This window comes from Odontomachus brunneus, unplaced genomic scaffold (assembly GCF_010583005.1).
Source record: "Odontomachus brunneus isolate Ranch 3 - 2012 unplaced genomic scaffold, Obru_v1 Obru_scaffold_093, whole genome shotgun sequence".
NCBI lineage: Eukaryota > Metazoa > Arthropoda > Insecta > Hymenoptera > Formicidae > Odontomachus > Odontomachus brunneus.
Window position 1 is genome coordinate 697,504 of NW_022639543.1, and position 25,203 is coordinate 722,706.

Below are 25,203 nucleotides of genomic sequence, written 5' to 3' on the forward strand. Positions count from 1 at the left end.
ATGAGAGTCCTGAGAAATAATAAAAACGTATATAACGCATTCTGGACGGATACTCGAGGCAGCCGCGCCCGCGGCTATTGCAGAATTAATTTCCATGCACCCCGCGTTTTCAACTATCGCGCACACACACGTGCGTGTTTTGCGCGCGCGCGCGCGCGCGCACAAAAGAGAGAGAACGAGAGAAAGGACGAGATTATATTCTCCGTGTTCCATGCTTCCGGGATCGAAGCAATTTTATACCAATAATCTGGCTACTAAAACGTACCAAATGCTCGTTTCTTCCGAGTAAAAAATAAATAAATAGTGCCGATGTAACGTCGATAACGTCGAGAATAGTTCATACGTCGATGAACGACTGATCGTCGTCGTTGAGTTCACGTAGATACGCTGTAGGAAAGCTTATATTCAGTCCCGTGGATATCTTTCCATCTCGATTAATCGATATTTATTAAAAGTTTTGCGCCAGTCGCATTCGTTTCTACACAGACAGACAGACAGACGTATATAAATTTGATAACGACTTTACTAGTCAATTTGTTGTATCCTTTATGAGTGGTTCATATGGCACTCATATTTATTACGTAGAATGACAAAATAAAAGGAATAATCAAAATTTGCTCAAAACAATGTTATGTGAAACGCAATATGAAAATCTGAGGATAACTTTTAATAAATTTGTTGCCACATCGGTAGAACAAAAAGATATTATATCATTGTATGATATAGATTTAATTCAATACGGTATAATTTTCTCATAAATAATTAATAATTATTTAAAAAGAAATTGTTTCCATCATCAATTGTCTTACGTCATAATAATCGTGAAAGTTTATTTGGAAAATTCTGCCGATCTTATCAATAATAAGGCATTTACTGGACTGATTGAACGGAACGGAAGAAGAGGATTGAAATTTGTCGAGTACTCGTAAGTAAACCAAATAAAATCCGGGAAAACTAATGTATGCCGCCGGTAACATAACCTAAAAATAGGATGTGGGACGCGTGCGTATTTGCGTTAACCCGCGCCCGAAATACGCACGACCGAATTTCGAGTGGTTTGGATTTGTTTAACGATCAGATGACGGCGTTCTCGGCGCACAACGTTCCATAAAATTAATGCCGGTTCCCCCGTGATACAAGGAGCGCACGCATGCGAATAATAGCTTTAAAGAGCCCACCGTGCGGTCTCCGGGCCGGAGATCCCCCTTTTTTTCTGGAACGTCGCTTTATCGCGACGATCTAAAATTACCGGAAATTATGCAGAGTACGAGCCATCTGTACAACGCTGCCGCATTGTTTGCGCGTAAAAAGACCGCGCAGGTGGAAATATTATTTTTAATCTCATACGCAGCGCCATACGTGACACATGCGCTATAGCGTGACAAAGAATTTGTGTATCTATATTTTGGTGCAAGGTCTCTCTCTCTCTCTCTTGAGAAGAGTAATATGTTTCATTCCAATAAAGTGCGACACAAAATACGACCACGATCGATTTGTTCAACGATATTTAAATAGATAAGTGTACATAAAGGATTTTACTGAAATTTGTTAAAAAATATAGACAAAATTTTATAATTACAATAGTTTCTCGTTACTCGTTAAAAAAACTAAAAAAAAGTATAATACTTAGGGTCGGGAACATGGTTATTACAGTCAAAATTGGGCCAAAAGTTCTAAAATTTTAAAAATTGATTTTTTTATTTTAGGCTGGATGACTCAAATACAAACTAAATTGACTCTAGACATCATAATATGATTGTTAAAATATATTGTGCCCTTTGTGAGAGATTTATGTAACACTCATTTATCACGTGTCCAAAAGAAAATTATTAAAATTTATTCTAAATAATATGTTATGTGCAAATGTGAAAATTTGTATGTAACTTTAAGTAAATTTGTTGCTGCATCAATATATTACATTTACATTATCGTATGATGTAAATTTAGTGGTTAATTTAACACACCCGAGAAAAAATATAATATATGTACGAATGTTGTTCCTATATGGCCATTTACATAAATATATGTCTCCATAACGGAAAAAATAGTATTATATAAATACAATCGAAGTAAATAGTTATATTTTTGGCGTTTAATTGAGTTTAATTGAGTAAAACTTTTTATTCCCTTTTTTACTTAATATAATTTCTTTTTATGTAATAATCATATGTAATTCTAGATAATTATATATAATTATCTTCTTCTCGGACATCTACCTAGTAAGTGCAATTAAAAATATTGCAAAGTTACCATCGTCTATTGCCTCACATAATGAAAATCTATCCGAATACTCTTTAATTTATAATTAACATTCCATTTTCCGTGTAGCCAGCGTGAGTTATTTCGTTTGTCTATACATCGTGAATGCTACTCGTGCGCCACGTGCCAAGTTCGAGTTCATGAAAGTACCTAACATTACTGGATATATATCCACAGTTTCAACTCGCCACTGATAAATTGATAAAACGCAGACAATTCCGTTTGTAAAACGATAAAACGTCGCATATGATGCTTATTATTATTATTATTATTATTATTATTATTGTTTTTATTGTTATTATTATTATTATTATGTGTGCATACGTACATGTGTGTGAAAACCGGATAGCGCATGAAGCGTAATTTCAGTTCAAAAGCGAGCGTAAACGAAATATTTGTGAGAACCAAAATATTTAAGCAATTTATCAAACATATCGGTTCCAAGGGACCTGCCGATGGTACGTCAAAGGCATGTTTTCGCCATTCGTCGTAAATCGCGCGGCCTCGCTTCGAAAATTACTCACGTTACTCGCTGCAAATAGAATCGCGTATTTAATTCAATACCCGACCGCGAGCTTTTCTGTAAAGTAAACGCGAAGTATTTCCCTTCCTGCCTCGCTGCTTTCTTTCCACCGGACTCGGTGCGGTTACGAAAAATACCTCATTATTCCAAGTGCGATGCAACGTCGGCGGCGACAGCGATATGACCGATTGTTCGGCGGAACAGCTTGCGCGAGCTTGATATCACATTATAACGCATAATCACGACGTCGCGCGAATGCGGTATCATCGGCATTCGACACATGAATACCGCGCTTGATTACCCATTTGCATTTTTGATTGTACGGCTGTAAATCAATTTAAAGCGGCGCTTCAGTCCTCTCGCGCCATTCAATCTCACATGTAATTTCACGCGATCTGTCGCGCGCATTTCGTAACGATTGTTCGGCCGCCAACATAAGGGGATGCCGAAGTAAATGACGAACTCGAAAAATAGATCGGTAACGTTGAGGCGATCGCCGCTGACGCGATCATACCATTTTCTTCGTATCTCTTATATAGACCTCATATAAACGGATGTTCTTTTTTCCTTTATCATGCTAAAAATATAATTACGCGTCGTAGTGACGACATCTGCCATCGTGTGCTTTTATGTGCTTGTACATTAGATTAAACTGAACAGTCCTCTACCATTAATTAAATAAATAACATTAATATATTATCGCGAGCGACCAATCTTCTTTAATTAATAATTAAAAATCTACAAAGTTATTAGGGAAAAGGTAGAGGACTTTTTTGCGATGCTTTCTTATATAGAAAGACGGACGATTCTTAAAAGACCTACTGGAAATATTAAACGTTAATAGCTTCAAGATATCAGAACGTACAATCGGAAGCCTCACAATTCTAAGTAAAAATAGGTCAGACAGAGGTCTTCTATCAAACAGAGATAACAACTCCATTAACATAGGTCTGTAATCGTGACATGTAATCGGCATAGATTTGCCCAAACAGAAATTAACCCGTCCAAGAAATTTGAAATATATTTTGCACATAATATTACACATATATTTTTCGACTGTGTGAATCAGGAGCACAAGAAATGATTAATAATTGAGTATTGAATAACGATACGTTTGTGTCAGCCGTATCCGTTATCCTGTCAATGATTATTTCCTTGTTACAACATGGATCAATCTTTTGATCGTGATATTACAATCTGTCCGATTGCATGACGTGTACATAACATTGCGAAAAAGAGAATGTATCGTTGCGGTATCAGCCGCATTTTTATTCGCAACGGGAACGTATTTGTTGCGTTCACCAAAACGTACCTTGAATATTTAAACGTCCACGGGGCATTTTGGAGTATCACACTCACGGCTGTTGAAAGAAAATCTCAATAGTATTGCGAGTACCGTATTTTTGGGCCCGATGCGACGCAAGAAGGGATAAGAGTTAGTCGAAGGATGATATGAATTCGTTATCTGTTCCCTAGAGCAGATTTTGCTACTGAACAGATGGAAAGGCGAACAAAGCGAATAGACGAGCAACGCGACTGTGCAAGTGTGGTCTATCAGACTACAGAATCAAATGAAGAGAAGCGGAGGGAGGGAAAGAGAGAGGAAACGCGGGGAATAAAAGGGAGAATAACAGCTAAGAGAGGCGCAAATGTCAGGAAACGAAAAAGCGCTCGATCGAGAAATGAAAAATTGAAGATGCGCCAACGGGGAAGAAAATGGCAGCGAGAACTCGAGTGACATATCAAAGAACTGGGGGAGAGCGATGTCGAAGAGCGAAACTGAAGCGTGGAATACAAAGTGCCGGGGAAAAAATGGCCGAGAAAGAAGGAGAGAGAATAGAAATATGAGGAGAAGGAAGTGAGAGAGAAGGGGTGGTGAAGAGTGGACGAATGAAGAAGATAGATGAAAACGCACGCATTTATATGATGTTAAATAGGGCGACTTTTGTTAAACAGGGCGACTGTCTGACTTTTTCATTCTTGAGCGCAATTTTTGTATTACACAAAATAAAACTGAGCCGGGACGCATTTGGCGCTAAATGCGGAATGCGAGTGCAGAACAAAGGACAAGTAACGCGATGTAGTAGAAATACGGTAGAAAAAAAGAGGAAGGTAGCAGGCAGAATTCGCGGATAAAAGCACGGCGGAATGTAACAACGCGAAAGAATGGAAATCCACTCGCTTGACTGCGGGTCTTTCGCAGAAAAAAAGAGAGGAAGAAACAGGAAGAAGAGGTGAAGACACAAAGTAATAAAGCGAATAGCCGAACCAAGCCGTCCATCTCGAGCCCGTGAAGAAAATTAATCGCGTAAGATTAAATCGTAGAAATTATTAGAAACTTAACCGTTTCGAGCAAAGTGACCGGAAAGAAAGTAATATGTAGAAAGGCAGGTGGCAAGGGAGACGCTAAATGGACGAAGACGAAACAAAAGATAGCGGCTAAAGTAAGATACGAGGGGCAGAGAGCGAAAGAGGACGCAAAACGGTCGTTTTTATCTCGTAAGAGCCAGTCTGGATGCTGCTTACTGTACATCTTAATACGATCACCGAGCATAAAGCCACATCAAAAGTTGTACGAGGAAAATTGGTCGGAGATAATTGAATGGTTTTACGGTGGTGTGTGCGCGACCTAACGTCCGAGATGGGGGTCGTTTCCTCGCCGGAAATTTCTATGGTTACTGCAACGTCGCGCCGTGTAGTAACGGCGGAAATTTATTTGAAACGCGACGCTTAATTGTAACGGAGTAATGCGGACTTAACGAGTCGGCAGAGAACGAGTATCGTCAACATTAACAGTGATAATATAATAAATACGCAAATGCGTTCTCTCTCTCTCTCTCTCTCTCTCTCTCTCTCTCTCTCTCTCTCTTCCCCTCCCTCTCCCCTCTCCCTCTATCTCTCTCTCTCTCTCTCTCTTTCTCCCCCTCTCTCTTGAAGTAGAATGTGAAATGTTTCGTATCGACACATGTGACACTGTGTTCGTATCCCGCATTTTATAAAATTATTAAACGATCAATTTCCATTAACGTTTAATGAGTTCGATATTCTTGTATTTTCCCGTGCGATTAAAGGTCTCTAAAATACGCGCAAGGAATTAAAGCACATCAACCGGCTCTCAGTAATTCAAAATAATTTATAACCGGCAAAATCCTTTTTGCCTTTGAACACAGCCCCTCGCGTTACATACAGTGTTCAAGTATAGCTGTTGCACTAACAACGAACACACGATCGTGGTTAAGCATGTAATACTAATTAAATATTCTCTTTCCATTCGTACTTTGCATAAGGATGACTAAGTCAGTTATCGGAAAGGGAATAGATAACAATGATCAACAGAGGCGATCTCACTAAATAATGCCAAATTAACCGCCGTATTTCGTGGAAAATTTCCCAATTTCAACTCGCCACCGTCAATTAGCATTCGCGAGCATTAAATGAGTTGGATGTTCTACCTTCGTCTACGTTACTGTCCATAACCCAACCTAGAAATTTTGATCAGATATGCCTGATATTGTACCAGGACTCAACTGGATAAATATAAGATAATCCCAAGCATAAGAGTATAGTGAGAATTGAATAAGGAAAACTTTTGTTAGGTCCACATTAGGGTTCTACTGTATTAATTCTCCGACTAAAGAAGTTTTAATCAGATAAGTCTGTTATTGTACAAGGACCTAACTGAATAAATATAAGATAATCCCAAGTACAGTACATCTGATGAGATAATAATTGAATAGGGAAGACTTCTGTAAGGTTATGATATAATTAAACTCATCATAGGAGTCCATATTAAGGAGATAATATATTAACTTAGTGTATTATCTTATAAAGTTATATTGGTCTTTTTCGGGATTTTATTCATTCTCTCTATTACGACTTGTCTTATCAATATTCAATATGATCTATTTGTGACTAATCGTACATATAACAGATGCGTGTGTGTGTGTGTGAGAGATATATAAAAATTATTTTCTCCCCTTAATTTCAAATGTTACCAAAAGTTTTTACAAATCGCTAAGTTATCAGGAATTGTAAATATAAGCTTGAGTATACTATCAGAGTTCATTAGCATCATCAATTCTGGTTCGAACTTGAGATGAAGCAACTTTAAGGTCGTAGTAAATAAAGATATGGATGACCGTCCATGAGACAGTATATATAAATAGAAGAATAATATTTAATATTTAAATAGAAGAATTGCGGGAGAGAATACGATAAAAGTGTCACATTAGTATTAAAATGAGAGATTTTCTTGAAATTATTAAACAATATGATTATGTTTCTTTTTATTTCTTATACAAAATAATTTTTTTTCTATGTGACGAAGATTTGATGTGAATCTAACGACATAAATCCTTGAAAAATTCCTGATTAATGTGTTATATGACTTGTTAGAATCCGATATATTATCTTATACAAAGCTGATAACTGATTAGGATGAACTTTACCAAGATTATAGGATAAATTTCTAATCGGATCACTGTTGTCATCAATTAATACCATGGACCAATTTAATCGATTATCTGATAGGTATAAAGTGATATTATTTGGTCCTAATTAATATTCGTCATTATTAATACTTTTTAAGTCCGATTACTGCGCTGCGTTTTATGACTTATCAGGATTTGATGACATCACCTTATACAAAAACCAGATTGGGATCAACTTGACCAAGATTGTGGGATAAATTTCTTGTCAAGGAAATATGTTTTAACTCGCACGCGTTCGTCCGTCCATTTGACAAAAGTAGCAAAGCAGATCAATAATAAAGAATAATAAGAGGCATTAATAAATGGCGACATTTACACCGTCGTGTTCAGTCGATGCAGCCGGCTAAAGCAACTCGAGATCAGCCATATCCGATTAAAAACTTTCCAGCTTTGCGTAACCTCGCGAGCCATCGATAGCAACAACGCGAGTAGCGAGAAGGGGTTTAATTAACACGGAGATCAGGTCGGGCAGTCGAATTGGAAATTACTGCACGGAGTCGTGGGTAAGGTTAATCCCCGGAAAGCCTCGATTCCCCCTCGCGGTAGTGAGGGGCGGTGAAATAGAGAGAGAGAGAGAGAGTGAGAGAGAATGAAAAGAGACAGAAGAGCTACCTCGTTTTATCGAAGCGACTCCAACAATTCGAGACACTTCGAGTTTATAGGTGCGTTTCGATTGTCGAAGCGACGGCCACCTAATTCGTACCTAAGCACTAAAGGCTGCCACTACTTTAAATATGTAACAGATCCGCTCTCTCACACGCGCCGAGCGCTCGCGGAAACACGGATGAGCCCGCGTACGTGCTGATACTTTCGAGGAAGCCGTCGAGAGCGCGATATGACGGCGCGAATGTTCGCCGCAAGTTGAAGATTTATGAGCTCGATGGTCTACGTGGCAACATCAAGCTGATTGATATGGACCAACGTCTGATTTTATTTTTATACGTCAGATAGAGTGGCGCTCCGAACGCGTTTCGCGTGGAATTTCTCTGAGCGGGGATTTGAGGAAACGTAGACGCGATGGAAAGTACAGGAGAACGCGGTTTGTGCAAATTGCATCGCGACCTAGCAGTTACTTCTCGAATCAAAAAGCTCTTACAGTTACATGGTTTATTAATAACTACGCTTCAATGAACGTAAATGCAGCACGGAAATTTCATCGGTGTCTTTCAATCTTCTATCTAAAGTACAAACAGAGTATATTCCTCACTGAAATGCTGTACTTATAACTGGTGGTTCAGTTATAGGTATAGCATTGCAATCAGTAAAATCTCTCTGAAAGGATCAGTTCACAGTAGCGACTGTTTCTATTATTGACGCAGTTTGCAAACGCGGACAGTGACGTCGGATATAAAGCGCACGGAAAATCGTTAATTCCTTCACCACAAACGCAGAAAGTTGGATTTGATAGAGCCTATAACAAATTTGTAAATTACAGATTTTGCAGCGAGATTTTACGCCCACTAGTCAAAATCGATGAAATATAAGACGGAGCAGTAAAGTAAGAGCGAAAATCAATGTTTCTATATTTTTGTACGTATAGAATCCAAAAATAAACTTAAAGTTTTTCCACCACCCAAAGTCTCTTTGTGACAAAAAACTATTTTCTCTCTTATAGGCCAGCATTATCGGTAAAATACTCCTTTTACTAATTTAAAGATAAATATTTGTCATAATTCACTTTAAGAAAGCTCGTTACATATGAAACGCCGTTTCATAATATCTTGCACGACGACAATGTTTGCTCTCTTTAAAGTAGTCCAATCTTAGGGTTGACAGACGCTCTTGAAGAATTTTTAACTAGATATACCGCAAAGCTTGCCATAGCGCGAAGCTCGTTGTGAGACTTTAAACTGTGAGATGACACTTTACGCGCGTGCGCACGCACGCACGCACGCAAGCACGTCGTTCAAAAATATTGAGCGCACGATAAAAGCGCAGCGCGACCCAAATGTTGGATAACATCAAAATTTCCGGATTAAATTTATCGCCGAAGGATTGAAGTTTGATGCTCGGCAGACGCTACACAATTATTAAAGAACACTTTTTGTTGCAGCGTGTTATTGACGTGAAACAGAGATTTTAGATCGCCTGAAGAATAATGTCTCAAATTTTCCGAAAATGTGAACTTTCATACCAGGTCACATTATATTATTGTTCGTTTAATATAGCGCAGAGAAGAATGTTATAAGAACAAATAAGACATGATATATTCGAGAGTACTACACAAAAAAGTTGTCGAAAAATTGTTAGTTATCTGCATACAGAAATGTACATACTGCTCTCTAAATTTCTTGACATGAAAAGTGACAGTACACTGAGAGAAAAATATAGCTGCTTTTGGCGCCAACTATACTTTTTTGTGATCTTAACCAGAAAAGTAATTAAAGAACCACCTTTCTATTAACACTTACTAAAACAATAGTTTTCCTAATTATTTTTATGGTTAAAATCACAAAAGAGTATAGTTGACGCCGAAAGCAACTATATTTTCCTCTCAGTATATTTTTAACTCGAAACCACAATTAAACCACATTCAAATATTATTATCACCCCGGAGTTGAAAGTTATTTGCAATATCCAACGATTTTTTTTTTTTTTTTTGGCTATGTTTCTCTTTCTTAAGTTATATATACCCGAGGAAAATATATTATAGTAGAAACTATAAAATAATTTTAATACAATCTTAGGCCATACACATATAGAAATTATGACCGCGCAAAATTATTATATATATATATATATATATATATATATATATATTTACTACAATATTTTCTATCTTGAAAGCCATTATAATCGATATCATAATTTTCAGCTCACAAAACATTTCGAATGAACGCTATTACTGAGTTTCTTTTTTAAAGCGTAGAGCAATATGTGCAAATTACCTTCCAACTAGCAAGAAATCTCTCAGACACTCGACGTAGGATCTTTTTTTATGTTTTAGCGGGTCAGCATGAGCAGGGAAGGGTTTTAGCAACGGGCGGACGCGAAACTAAGAACGCATGCCTAAATCAGCCTGGGAAGCGGATAACTTGCTGGTAAGCGGCTAACGGGTCACTTCTAGGGGATAATAGGTAAGTTCAGAAACGTATAAGCGCCTGGAGTATCCGCACTGCGGAAGAACTCGGCGGGATTTAAATATCACTCGAAACGGGAGAATAACCGTCCTAATGAGAAATCTTCCGCGCCAGTTACGACAGGTTAAAAAATTTCACGGCGTGCGCGTCTGCCGAGCTCGCTCGCAAGCGCGGCTAATTAATTATCGACCGGCAAATCGTCCCGTCACGGTCTCAACGGTAGAAGCTGCCTCGTCGATTTCGAAAGAAAGCCGTCATTACGAAGCTCGTGTTCGCGTGCACGCACTGAGAGAAAAAGTTTTGCTAATTCAACAAAATACTAGTACCAAATGATGTGTTGATATGAGACAGCAAACGATCCCGTAATGAACACAAGTGGTATGTTATTTTCAATTTGCTGCTCTACAATACTTCTATAATGGAAACAGATATTACAGAGATATACAGCTCCTCGATTAATCCATCTAACCATGAATTTGATTTGCTGACCATATTGACTATTAGCAAAGGTTAAAAGTGACGTTTCAGCAAATCAGTTATATGAACAAAGAATTTAAATGTTTCAATAAATTTTTAAATTAGACTCCACCACTTCAAATAATTTTAACAAAAGCGGCATAGCTGAGACACGAGCCATCTAAATTTCTTTAGCTGAGATTCCAACCAAATTATTTTAAATCTGTGCTAAATTAATCAAGAATGGTTCGAATCTCGGACAAACCAAGAAATCCGGCAATTTTAATTAAAATTTTAACAAAATCGACATAGCTGAGACACGAACCATTCTAAATTTCTTTAGCCGAGATTCCAACTGAAATATTTCAAATCTGTGCTTAATTAGTAAAATGGTTCAAATCTCCATCAAATCGAGAAATTATTTGTATAAATAATTTTTTTTTCAACTTTTTACATGTTTTGTTTAAACATTTTCTTATTTGTACAAATAATTTTACACGTTTTACTTCATATTCATAATCAGCAAACCAAGAACGTCTATATCTTGTATTCAATTTTATTTCTTATGCATTTGTTATATACTTGTTGATGATAGAAGTGAGAACATTAAAAAGCTGTAAACTGCCCATGAAACTCAAAGTAGGTCAAAATGAAAAAATATGATCTAAATATTTTTTATACTTCTATATATTTTTTGTGCTAAATTAAAAAGAAGTCGGAGTGTACCTTTTGGATAGGTTTACTTGTTAGCAACACGAGCTCAAGACGCACGGACTATCGCGGCGTGTGAGTTTCATTTGTTTTCAAACAAACCGTTTCTGCTATTACGTTCGTTTGTCGTTATATTTATTGATATTACGTGTATTATAAGTTGTACTTACAATGAATTTTTTCCAATAAATAGACGAGAACACAAATGTGATTTATACCAATGTGTGTTTGCTAGAATGATGAGAAATGATTTGCAACGGTAACTATTCGATTTAATATTCCCTAACAATAGTCAAATAGCAAACATACTTTTATCCTGATGGATTTAACCGAGGGATTTTTCTTAGTACGTGGGCGGAATGTAATTTCAAAAGTTTAATAAAGCGGGACAGTGTGCACTCGGGAAGCACTCGCAATTTGCGAGTTCGATGTATCGCTGCTGGTCATATCGGAAGGGTCTCGTTTGTAGCGAGCGTGTGTGTATCGTGAGGCACGCTCGCTCGTTCCCGTCGTATTAATGGCGTATTCATGCATTACAGAGTGCCCTAATATAGTCTACGGAATGTGGATCTATAGACGCCTATCTTTACCGCTAATTAAGGCGCAGCGCCGAGAATAGGCATCCATACGATATCTTTCAGTTTCTCCATTAACATGCTGAGTGTCATAATAGCGCTACCAGTGATCGGCGCAGTCATATTATGGCCTTTCACCAATTTATATAGAAAATTTAACCAGCTATATATAATAAATTAAACATAGCAGATTAAGTATAGCAGATATATAGCAGGAATAATGATCAAATCTTTAAAATAATTTTCGTTATGAAATATGAATATCCGAAAATAGGATCGAATTTACGTCCAAGAGTTCCGTCTAAAATACAATTTGGGTGAACGTTTCTCTGTTACCTTAGTAACTTGCACAAAAATTTACAAATTTTCTTCCAACTTCTAAAAGTCGCCGTCCAAATGCTGGGTCTAGCGTAGTGTGAGTGGCTAGGACGCTTTCTCGCGCATGCGCAGTGGATCTATCCATAACACTTTGGGAAATATTGCTGTAATTAAAAATTTGTTGCTGTAACCAAAACTTTTGCTACTTTTGTGACTATATCGGTTTCGTAGTTAAATATACGCCTGCTAATATCTACGCTTTTAGATATCCATATATTGCAACGAGATTTAGCTACTGTACACAGATTCTTGCCGCTTTACTCTTTCTCTTCACTTATCATCCAGTACTTTCATTTATCTGATCTTTACGTTTCTAGAAATTTGGTTTTCTGTGCACATACAGAGGCATGGTTCAATTAATTTAAAATATAAAGGTTAATGATTTGCTACGGTGATTGTTTGATTTGTTTCCTTAGCAAACATCAAATAGTAAACGTACTTTTGTTCTGATAACTAAGAGACCTTTCTCAATGTGAGTGAATAATATAAATTATTCGTGTATAGGTGTAATAAAACTATTATTCACTCTCGAAGGATATTTTCGGGAATACCGAGGACAATCGATATTTTGTCAGTTAGCCAATTTTAACACGCGCGCGTAAACGCTGCACAAGCACCCCGCCGCAATTCGACACATATGCCAGAGTAAATTTTGCCTGTAGTAGCCGATACGCGATCGTTTCGCGATCGCAGACACACACATATACACACACACATGCGCACACATTCTGCGCACGCTCGCGGAGGGATGAAAGCGATGCTCGCAGCGTCGGCGATAAAGAGCGAAGGGTTGGAAAAGGGGGGCCAACTTCGCAGACAGTTTAAAGCCCACGCGGAAATCCGCCCACTCCACTCTGCGTGCGATTCCGAGTGGTATACTACTTGACCGTTGGAGTGGCGCTGAATATCTTCGATATATTCGCGCGGAAAGTTCGGCGCTCTCCGCGTGTTGCTGCTCCAGGGAGCTCACGTGTTATCCGTTACGATGGCAGACGAACGCTTGCGGTCCTGAGGGCCCTTAATAGGCAGGCACGAACAATAACTGAAACGAGGGGTGAAAGCGCACCGCGTATCGTGAATATATCCGATATATTTGGCGGAAAATGGAAGATATGTCGGCTGTTAATGGAAATGGAAAACTTACTTTTCTGCCGTAATTAGTTTGAGAATGAATCGTCGTGAAGGAAGAAACAAAAAAATTCTCTGTAAAATTGCAAAAATCTCAACTGGAAAAAATATGACACTACTAATAATAAGAAATAAAAAGCTATTAATACATTCACGCTAGTGAATGTATTAATAAAACAGTCGATGGAATAACTGTAGATTTAATAATTAGAATGTGTATCCCACAAATATGAATAAAATGAAAAGAACGATAAAAATTCATTACACTCGAAAAATCTTTTGCTGGTCCAGGTTTACATAATTGGATATTTGTAGCCACTGATTAAAATATAATCACAGACACATACACACACGCTATATGTGTCGCATAAGTGCTTTAATTTCCAGCCTGATATTCAATACAACACGGAGAATATTTTTGTTTTGTCAGACCAAAATTATATAGAACGATTCAAAAACAACTTTTAGTCATTGAAATGTCATGTATTCGTGAACGAATTCTAAAACAATTTTTCCTTTTACAAAATATTATCCGAAGCAGCCTAATGTTTCCGAGCTATGAAAATAAATTATTTATTTATTTTCACGCGATTTATACAACATATTTTCACTACAAAATAGCATTCACGATTCTGCGTAAGAATCGTTATTTCGTTCGTCGCACTCGTCGGTTTCTTTGTTCGTGGTCGCTCTGAAATATCTTCCGCTTTCTCTTTGTATTCGCATGGATCGTTCTTCGACTATTTATGACTCGATCTCACTGTGGAGTTAAATCAAGTGATCAACCGATCAATTGTACCGCGTTTGAGTGGATTATGTGAAAACCGAGTATACCGCACATATTTAATATGCTCACAGAATTAATGTGGTCCCGCCAAATGAAATTTCGCTCAAGTACAGTCAATGCTCGACTCCAATAATACTACGAAGGTACGCGGATCAAATAGAAATTTTAGTGGCTTTCGATTCAGTGAGCTCATGCTTTTCGATCCTCGCCGTAGGAAATGCGATTTATCAGTTTCCATCGGTATACAGAGATTAATCTACAGATTCTTCGGCCAACTTTGGGTTGAGAGTTTACTTTGTTGAAAATCTGATTAGCCTCGATTTTTATTATAACTGTATCGTCCTAAGAATTGTATTTTCTCCAACTATTTCGCTCCTTTCGTTTCGCCAGGTCAGAAAAATTTACTTGTGTACTCATCGTGTTTACACGAAGAAGCTTTCTTTGGATTCAGAATCCTTATTTGTTTGACTTGGACTTTTCTTGCTCAAACAACTAATATTATATCAAAAACATAATTTTATATCAAATATTATTTTATTTTATTACTATAAACTATAAATTATATTATTTAATGGAAAAAACACTATTATCTCAAAAAAATTTTTTATCTAAATTATGAATATATATATAATAATTTTTTTTATATATATAATTTATTATATTTTAAGTTTCCAATTCTTGTACGACCCGTTGTTTACAATCGTAGAGAAGCGTCTTGATAACTCCGGAACACTCGGTACAAGACTCATTATCGCGCACAATTGCGCTTTTGGAATTCGCAAAAATTATGATGGTCACACAGCGGCTTTGTCGTGAACGGACGACAGCGCTGATCGACGAATTGCGAGCAAATTGAGTTCGGTCGACATGTTTTTGGAGCCGATATTATTGCGCAGTGGAACCTTTTATTGTCTGCGCTAACTGCAACGGATTTCCGGCGACGAAGCGAGAGCGCCGGGTAGAATGAAATAATTACCGGTATCACGCATATTTACAGCGCGCAAGGGCGCTTTCAATCGAAATGCGATTTCGCGCCGCACATTTTCATCAATTTCGCGGGTATTCGGGCCGCACGGCGGCTGTATAATAGCGACACGTGATTGAATATTTGTCGATTCTTTTGACATTTTGCGCACCGTAAAAAATACCGTCGCGTCAGTGCCCGCAAGAATAAAACGGGCGTCACCGGCGTCCTTGACTTTTCGCACAACAATAATGAGGCGCATCGACAAAAGTTTCCTTTCACGATAAGCAATATAAAGGTACATCTCGCGTAAAGTGTAAAAAGGTCGCGCAAAAGCAGTCTAAGCGTACGAATACGTCGACGCAAATACGTGCGAATACGTACACAACTTACATTCATCGCGTTACATATAGTGATGTAAAACGACATTAATGCATTGATAACACAGTAGAGTAGTCGAAATACTGACCTATTTTCAGTCTTACTATTTTATTCAATATTTATTTTGATATTCTGAAACCTACATCAATCTCTTTTGATTCCATTTAACCTACCTGAAATTTTGATCTTATTTTCAACCTCACTATTCCATTTAACATCTATTTTAATATTCTAAAGCTTATAATACAACCTATTTTGATATTCTGAAGCTTATAATACATATATTCTGAAGCTTATAATACAATCTATTTTGATGCTAAAAAATAAAATTTCGGGCATTATTAGAGTCAAAGTAGGAGTAAACTGTATCATTAGAATTAAGCCTACTTAGCTAACTTAGCTTCTATTGCGTTGTAGAATTCAAGATTTATTATAGAGCCAGAATTTGAATTCGGGCCAGCAGATCACGTCGAATGTCTTGCGAACGCTGGCAATCGTTGTCAACGTTTTAATTATTAACGGCAATTCCAGTCATATATCGTCAGCGCCGGGATTATTGTCAAAATTAAATTCCAACGACAATATAGAGAGCGCGCCGAGCGCGCCGTTCTCACTTCTCCGCCATTGCGGCCGTACAATTATTATTGAAATGAAATTTCGGTGATAATATAATATCGGTAATACCCTCGCATTTTTCCGGCGCGCGACCGCGGTATTATTGTTCGAAATTAAATTTTGGCGGCGAGTTGCAGCGTCGAGTCGCGCGATACGCGGCTGATACGTCGGAGTCGTACATTCTGATAATATTACAGTCCGATTGATTGCGCGTGCGGACATATCGATGTACGCTCTGCTGTTTCATAAATTCTCTCTCCCCTCTCTCTCCTCTCTCTCTCTCTCTCTCTCTCTCTCTCTCTCTCTCTTTTCCATCTCTCCCTCACCTTTTCCGAGCTTATCGATTCATGGGGCAAATAAAAAGCGCAAACGTGGTGGTGCGCGTAATGCGGAGGCGCAGCCCCGGCAATCTATTTTTACATTATTTTCTCGTTACTGAAATTTCGCGTTATCGGTCGCGCAATTCGTCGACGACGCGCGACTCCCGCTTTAGGCGGTGCCTTAATGATTTCTCTCCTACGACCGGGTCTAGTTGTCACAGTTTTTACATACATGATTTAAAAGAAAAAGATGTATGCAATATTTTTTTAATATTATGTGTATACTTTTTTACATACTTACTTTCGTACAGGTATACTTTCTTACTATTCACAACTATTACATCAAATTTATAAATCATATTGCAGTAATTTAACTAGAAAAATGAGCTAAACTCATAAAATTCAAGGGATCAAAAGGATCCAAGGGATCAATAAATATAGTGACAAGAATTAAATTCTTTTTAAGATAAATACTAAAAAAAGTATATGAGCAACATACCCCTAGGGCCATACAGCAACGGTCTGCCCTTATAAGCTTTGTGACAAGTAAACCGTGTGACTTCTAAATTCAGTCTCCCCTACTTGACAGAGTGAGGAATTAGGTCTAGTTGGTCGTCCAAAGGTATGTTTATATTTATCGTGGAAAAAGCAACGGAAACGAAATCCTAAAATATTATTTTAACATGGGTACTTTCCCCTGAATTTCATTAAAATCAAAATAATGTTACGATAAAAAAATAAAAAATTAATTCAGGAGCAATCAAGTATATTTTCGAGAGCGTCTCGAAATTTTTTGTTAATATTCTTAAATAAATAAACTTATCTTACTTAAAACGCAAGTAAACAAGTGAGGTGTCATTAGATAGGATGAAGTCTCCTGCAAGTATATAATATACTATTTATTAGTTTACTATTTAATAGTTTTTACTAATAAAATGATCCAAGTCCAGCATATCAATGGCTACAGTTGACTCGTAATTAAAGTTGGCTTTCGTCACGAGGGACTGTGGAGCATAGAAAAGAGCAATCCCCGTATTCTTATACTTCGGAAGAATTCTTATGCATACACCGATGCGATATATAGACACGCGCATTCTTTGACCATGAACTCTCTATTAGGTGTGCAAAATACATTAGAACTGCCACGAGTTCGCAATAATGAGCAATTTTGAATTTATGATTATAGCAACATGTACCGATTTCATACTGTATGCTAGGCGAGTCAAACGCGTTACGATGGAGTTGCTGTAAGTTCATGTACATTGATGTCCGACGAGAAACTCCGTCGCCCTAATTGAAGTTCGCCAACATGCATGTATAGGGAGTTAACGAGCACGCGGTTTCCGCTCGTTCCTATCATGCAGCTCTTTCCGAACGCAACGATAACGATAAATACAAAACCTAACAACGATATCGATGACGACGTCTCCGTCTCTCAGTGGCATTGTGCTCGGACACCGCAACCTTTTGACTTCGATGGACCCGACGCGACCTGAGAGAGAGATAACCCTTTCATCTGAATACATTTGAATGCAGTTCTACGGACTTTTGTGCGAGGCCAGACGGCCGACAATGTCATACGAACAAAGGAACTCTCTCGTGAATGTAAAAACGCAAATTCCCCCCAAAAATGTGGAATTTAATATCTCCTTTGTGTCACTAAATTATTCGTTTGACAAAAGAAACGACTTGTTGAAAATAATATCCTTGATATGAAATAATTTTACTTTAGTTACAAAATCGTAATTAGGTTCCGTAATTAAGCTTGAAGAAACATCAGGAGTACAGGATAATAACAGCAACACTCTTAATTCTAATAGCGTCTAACGTATGGGTTTGTCCATGCTGTTTCTAAGCCTTCAAATATAACGGCCAAATTAATCAATTCTCTTTCCTAAAAAACTATATTGGCGGTGGAGGCTCCCTAAAGTCATACAGAATGACTAATTTGTCGCTGAATATTAGCAAATATACATTGGAGATGTGTACCTTTCGTGGAAGTAAGTGAGAAATTTTTCTGTGTAAAACATCTATCTTTTAGATCATAATGTAATAAATATAATCATGCAATTAATAAAAATGCCCATATTAACGTAAAAAGATGGTTAGCTACAGTATTGAGCAGATAAACGTTTTTAGGAGTTTAATTTTGTTAGAAAAACTTTAAAGTCTTGAATTTCCATAATGTTAATTTTATTAAAATATTAATATTACAATAGTCTTTCACAAGAAGTGCAATATGATTATTTTAGTGAGATGATGATATCTTTTTTCGACATTTAAAAACATATTTTCTCTCAATTAAAAAAAAATGTTTTATGCCATTAATAAAAATTATCTCAACAATCGTAGATAATTTGTATTTAGTTTTATCGATATCTTTTATTTTCTCGTTTTTCTTCAATCTTGCATTATATTCACGGCAAAATACTAAAATTCCGACCCGATTTTGAACTTTCATTAATCACTCGATTAATACCATTGAGATAACTACGTAATGCAGTGATTATACCGCGACTGTAATTTCGATATTTATACACGAGCCATCCGTGACTTTCAAAGCGTCGTGTGCATGCGGGTGCGGGTATGTGTACACGCAGCAAATATTATGCCAATAGTTACACATTGAAATGACGCTTAATATTGAGTTCGCGTCGATAATAGCCGAACACATATCGAAATTCGCGCGTCACACTGATGAGAATTTACATTTACATACGAGAATAAAATTGCATCCGTAATTTCCGTTTCTAAATTCTCTTATCGAGAAAGCATATCTAAACTCAATAACGAATATTGCACCTCGATGTGGCGATTGCCGCAAAAATCATTATCAAAGCATCTTAAAGATAATTAACCGTAGTTATGCAAAAATGATCACATGGAGTACACTTCGAGAAAAATGAAGATGAAAGTTTGATATATAATTCAGAAAATATAAATAAGGTTCTTCACATACAAATTGTTCAAGAAATCAAGCAATTTTCTTTTCTTTAATTATAAATATTCATTGGCAAGCTTTAAAAAAATAAAAGAGCTTTAAAAAAGTAAAAGAGACTCAATTAGTAAAAATTACGCAACTAATAGAAAATAAAAATGGCTTTTAATTAATTTTAGGTGCCAATAACTTAAATTTTTGTTTAGATAGACGTATAGACTACCTATTGTTAACAAAAAATAAGAAATTATAATTTTGTGGGTATCATTCTTACATAGCTACGGTCAATGCAAGACAATAGTCGATACAAAATCATCACCAAATCAAGACACAAAGAATTCTTTTTCAAGATATAAACATTTATTAGTCAAAGTCATGATAATCTTGCCCGACTGTAGAATATACTTTTAATGTAGAAATATTTCAAGAAAGTTTGGCCTCTCAATTTAAAGAGCAAAGAATAAAACTGTACGTAGAATATGTGTAAGAGACAATAATAATTGCAAAACATTTCATTACACGACAGTATCCTAAAAAACTCAACAACGATACCCCATCATGCTCCGTGACCCCATCGTGCTCCAAAATCCGCTATAAATTTTGGTTTCAATATATCCCAGTGGTGCAATACAAGTCTAAATGATGCTATTAGTATGCTGTATTATTCGAACAAAATATTCTACGTACACCACGGGACCATCTCGCATTCCCCGCGTCCGTCACCGTTGCCGATCTCAGGACTCATCATCCGTGATCACGCTCTTCTCTAAGTTACGAGGGGTCGGTTCGTTCGGTCAGGCCAATTTCCATTATCGAGCGAAATCGAAGGGCGGTACTTTGACGGACGCGCCTCAGCAGGCTGGCGGAGGATCGGGGACGATTCCACCGGCGTCGTATTTATGGGGACGTACAGCGTGTGTAATAGCTCCGAGGGATATAGGGTGGAACGTAACTCAGCATCAGGAGAGCCGACACTCGCGGCCACACCGCCCCTGCCGGTATTCCCGTAATCCGGAGCAACACGCTCGTCCTCGTACACCATCACCACCGTCACCATCACCACCACCACCAGCGCCGCTGCCGCTGCCACCAGCATCCTCCGCCGCTACCCGTAGATACCCCGTGTACGAGACCTACAACCGCGAGTGTTCCACTTGCCAGTTACTTTGAGGTCGGATACTACCCTACCGTGGCCCCCATTCATCCCCCAGACGAGCCGTTCCTCGGGGGTTCTCCTGTCCAGCCGGATGCGATAGCATCTTAATCGTGCTAATTCGCGCCCACCTATCACCGGCCGATACCGACTGCTATACCATGTTACCGACGACGCCGGGATTTTGCGGCTTTAGCCTCCCGGAGATGGCCGAATTTAATATCAAAGCCGATACGTCGATGCACGTCCGCCGTATGGTGGACGCGTGGCGGTCTTCCTCGCCGTTTTATATGTTCTGCGCTGACAAAGGGATCGTAAGTCGTAAGCCATAAGAACTGGTTAATTATAGGCGATTATTCTTGTAATAATCAACTGTGATTGGCTGATGCTTATGGTTTACAACACCTATTGTAGACTAGGCCTTAAGCTCCAACACTTCAGACATTCGTATACTCGTTCTCCTACTTCACTCATTTTCTTTCCTACGTCGCAATATTCCACCTGAAACAACACACATCAAACTAACAGCAGCTGCCTGATCTTGGTTTGACAATGCGAACTCAAGATGCATGAACTTTAACGACGTGTGAAAATTTAATTTGTTTTCAAACAAACCGCTTCTGCTATTACGACGCTTGTCGTTACACTTGTTGATAGTACTGTTATAAGTTGTATTTATAATGAGTTTTGTTCATTCAAGAGAAATGGACGAAGACAAATGTGATTTGTATCTCAGATAATGTATGTTTGTTAAAACGACAAATGATGAGAAATAATTTGCAACGGTAACTATCTGTTTCTCTAAATATCATCAAACAGCAAACTTACTTTTGTTCTAATAACCGAGAGCTTTTTCTCAATGTGCGAGAATTCATGGGCATACTCTGACGAATGAAAGTGATTTACCAGTTGCAATTTATCGTTTAAAAAGTCAAAATAATTCACCGAGGTGGTTAAACTTTGACATAATCAAGGCTTGTCCTACATTCGGGGAAACAAATCTCCGAATAAACAGCCGGAGAAGGAGGAACAAAGCCGTACAATTTCCGGTATTATTATAAATCCTGCAGAAACAGCGAGACCGAAATCGGGTACGAAGTGACAAAGCTAAATAAACGACGCTCAACACATGGCTACCCTTCGCGTTTTAATCGAAAATCGTGACAGCCATGTACGAGAATTCATACACATCGGTTCGCAACATATTCAGAGATCAAATATACAATAATGCTACGCAATGCGTAAATAACACAATAATATGCATGCACAAATAAACAATAAGCGCGCTAATAACGTCTGTATTTGTACGGAGATGTTAAAAATTTGAAAAAAGCGCGAGAGGTAAAAGAATTTCCGGGGTAACGTTTGCATAAAGTACGATAGTGAAAAGTTGACTTTTTGTGTCAAACTTGTCCGACGTGAGTTAAAAAAACGAAAAGAATGGAGCACGGATTATGTATTCGCAAGTCGTAGCAAAGTTTATCTTGCGAACAATGTGTCAGTAATATACGGCGAAGCGCGGCAGACATCGTTAATAAAAAGAAAAAGCAACGAGCTATATTTTAAAATTTTTATCATTAAAAAGATATTACACGTTTATTGATCAGGTTTGCGTGACATTCTTCACCAAATAGAGCAATTTTCTACTTAAAGAGTGACATGAAAATCCCTAATAATTAATTGATTCTATGTGTTAGTAAAGTGACCGGACGTTTTCCCGGGATCGTTCCGGTTTTCACTATTTGTCACGGATTTTTTCGAATACTATCCGTGACGCCAATTTGTCTCAAATTCGACCAAAATGTCCTGGCTTATCTGGAAGGTTTTCGACAAAGAAAAATCTTCTTGAGAAAATTAGTAAGTGTAGCAGTTTTGTTTTTTCATCGTAGTTTCATATATAAAATACATATATAAAATTTTAGTACATATACCGAGTAGAGAAACCATCTCTTACGAGCTTTATATATATATATATATATATATATATATCTTACCAACTTGATATATATTATAGAAGTCACTTTGATTGTCTGCGACAAAACATTGCAAATTGAATCTCTCTATCGAAAAATTCCCTTCTTATTTGTCATGTCCACGTTTATCATTATCGTTACACACAATATATAAGCGGAAAAGTTCTCTTCTTGATTCTATATTACGTTTTCATTGAGGAAAGTTAGAGATCGGCATAAGAATAGAAACTTCGGAAAGTTGTTCAAAGTCGGGACTGAATATCGGCTCTCGGGACTTTGCCATTGTTCAAGAAATCGAAGATCGCGTATGTTTAAAGCGAATTACATCAGTATCGCGTTTAAAACTTCCGTAAATGTCTTTCGACTGACAGTTGCATAACGAGATTAAGAAAATAACGTCTCTGATGAGGAATCGACAGAAAAGTTGATAAAATACTCTTGTGAGACATGCAAGGTGAGAATTTTACGTATGACCTCTAAAATTCCTAGAAGATAAGAATTTTTGCAATAGGGTGTTTGACGATAGATGGGAAAACGTTCGTGTATATATAAATCAGACCAAACTGAACACAAAATTCCTCTATTATTTTGCAAACAAGTATATACTGTAACTTTAAACGATTAATTAGAGAAAACTGGTAAATAATTTTTCCGAATTTTGAAGTTACACAGTCAACTAATTGTTATGATTAACTGTGCAAACGTGATACACCTCTATGTGTTAATGCCCATCACGATCATGTTAATCGTATATTTTGTTTTGTAATAAAATGTAAACATGCTGCAACGTAGTTATCTTGCCCTGATACAATATTCAGTTGTCCAATAGCACAGGGTAAGGTCACATATAAAATATGTATTCTGGTTAATAGTTCCAAAATCTCTGCGAAAGGTCTCCATAGCCCTTAATTATAGGCTAACCTTACCTCATCTGCTCGATTTCAATAATTTCATGAATAAAAATTGCTTTTATTATCCAAAATAGTATATTATACACTTGCAAGAAACTTTATTCCAGCTAGTAACACGTTGTTTAACTTTATTTATTTACAAGAATATTAATACAAAATCTCGAGAGGCTCGAAAATTTATTTTGCCACTACTAAGTCAGTCACTTTTTCATTTTTTTAATTGTAATATTATTTCGATATTTTTTAATGAAACTAAAAAGAGTATATTTCGTTTTCACTCTGTTCCTCTCACAATAAATATATAAATAAAGTGCATGGCCAACAATATCCCTTGGTCCAATCAAGCTTCCTTATTATTTCAATTGTGTGCTTGTAAGTCAAACTGAATAAAAACTCCTCTACTATTATGCAAATAACTACATAGATTTTTTAGTTATTAATATTTAGTTATTAACCTTTAGGCTGCCGGCATTTTCTCATTAAAAAAGTAGTTTCTTTTTCTCAAAAATTTTTCTATATAAGTAATATACACATGAGGTAGAATTTTTAGATTTGTGCAGAGACACAAAAGTGGCTTTCCCGGCAGTCTAAACGTCAAGTTAGTAAATTCGACCTAATATGTATACAAGTACATACAACTTTACTTACCGTTACATTCGGATCACGCATGATTATATTCACTAATATTCTTTCATAATAGTTTAAAATTAGTTGCTTGCAAAATGGTAGAGAAATTTTGTATTCAGTTGAATTTAAACTATACATATGCATGAGTATATTTTTCCACTTATCGTCAGACATTCTGTAAATATTTTAAAGAGAGGTATAAAGATGAAAAGAAATTAATTAATAACATACAGAGATTATTTGCAAAAAATGGCACGACCGAGTTGAATGTACTCTCTTTTTACTTTCGCTAAATTTTCGCGAAGTCTTTACTTCATTAATATATCACAGGATCTTTTTGGAGAGGAAATCAAATTACACACGTTGCTACGAGATATTTTTAATATTTTATTAAGTGTCTAAGAGGACTTGACGAGGCATTTGGTGGCAATGGAGTGATGGCGGCATTCGAAAATATCTCAGAGTCTCGGGACGTGTCGGCGGAATACGAACTTCAGTAATTATCGCCGACGTAATGTCTTTACCAAAGTGCCGAACCTAAAAGCATCGTGAAGCATCCGTCCGGAAAGTATGAAGTGAGGGAGGCTGTAACTAAATCGCCTTACGGCTCGCTACGAATGATGTTCGGCGTAACGTAAGTACTGACGACAGCTCGGTAAATCCGATACGGCGAACATTATCCTCCGGGAGTCGTCTTACTTCGCGTTAACCTCGATCCACGAAAGGATCACACGAGTGTTCCGTGAAACACGTTAGTAACAGCGTGGATTCTGTCTCCGTCTGTCTCTCTGTCTCCCCCCCCCCCTTTTTCCCTCTCTTAGACTTCCTCCCTTCAAGAAAACGTTTACAACTTGGCGCCCGGCGAGGTCCAAAAATTCCATGATATAATTCATCTCTCATCGCGCTAGAAAACAACGATTTTAACTTTATTATT

The 25,203-nt window shown here is 37.3% G+C and overlaps 1 protein-coding gene across 2 annotated transcripts in view; it reads left to right on the forward strand.

Annotated features, from left to right (window-relative positions):
• The window catches only part of LOC116848345 (lachesin-like), a 216,376-nt gene that overhangs the window by 116,072 nt on the left and 75,101 nt on the right, over window positions 1-25,203 (forward strand). The window contains exon 2 of one of the 2 annotated variants that reach the window (XM_032824317.1): window positions 10,220-10,349. The gene's annotated coding sequence lies outside the window, so the exon portion shown is untranslated. Of the gene's footprint in view, window positions 1-10,209; window positions 10,350-25,203 lie in introns of those variants that run through there. The other variant, XM_032824318.1, reaches the window with a different exon arrangement.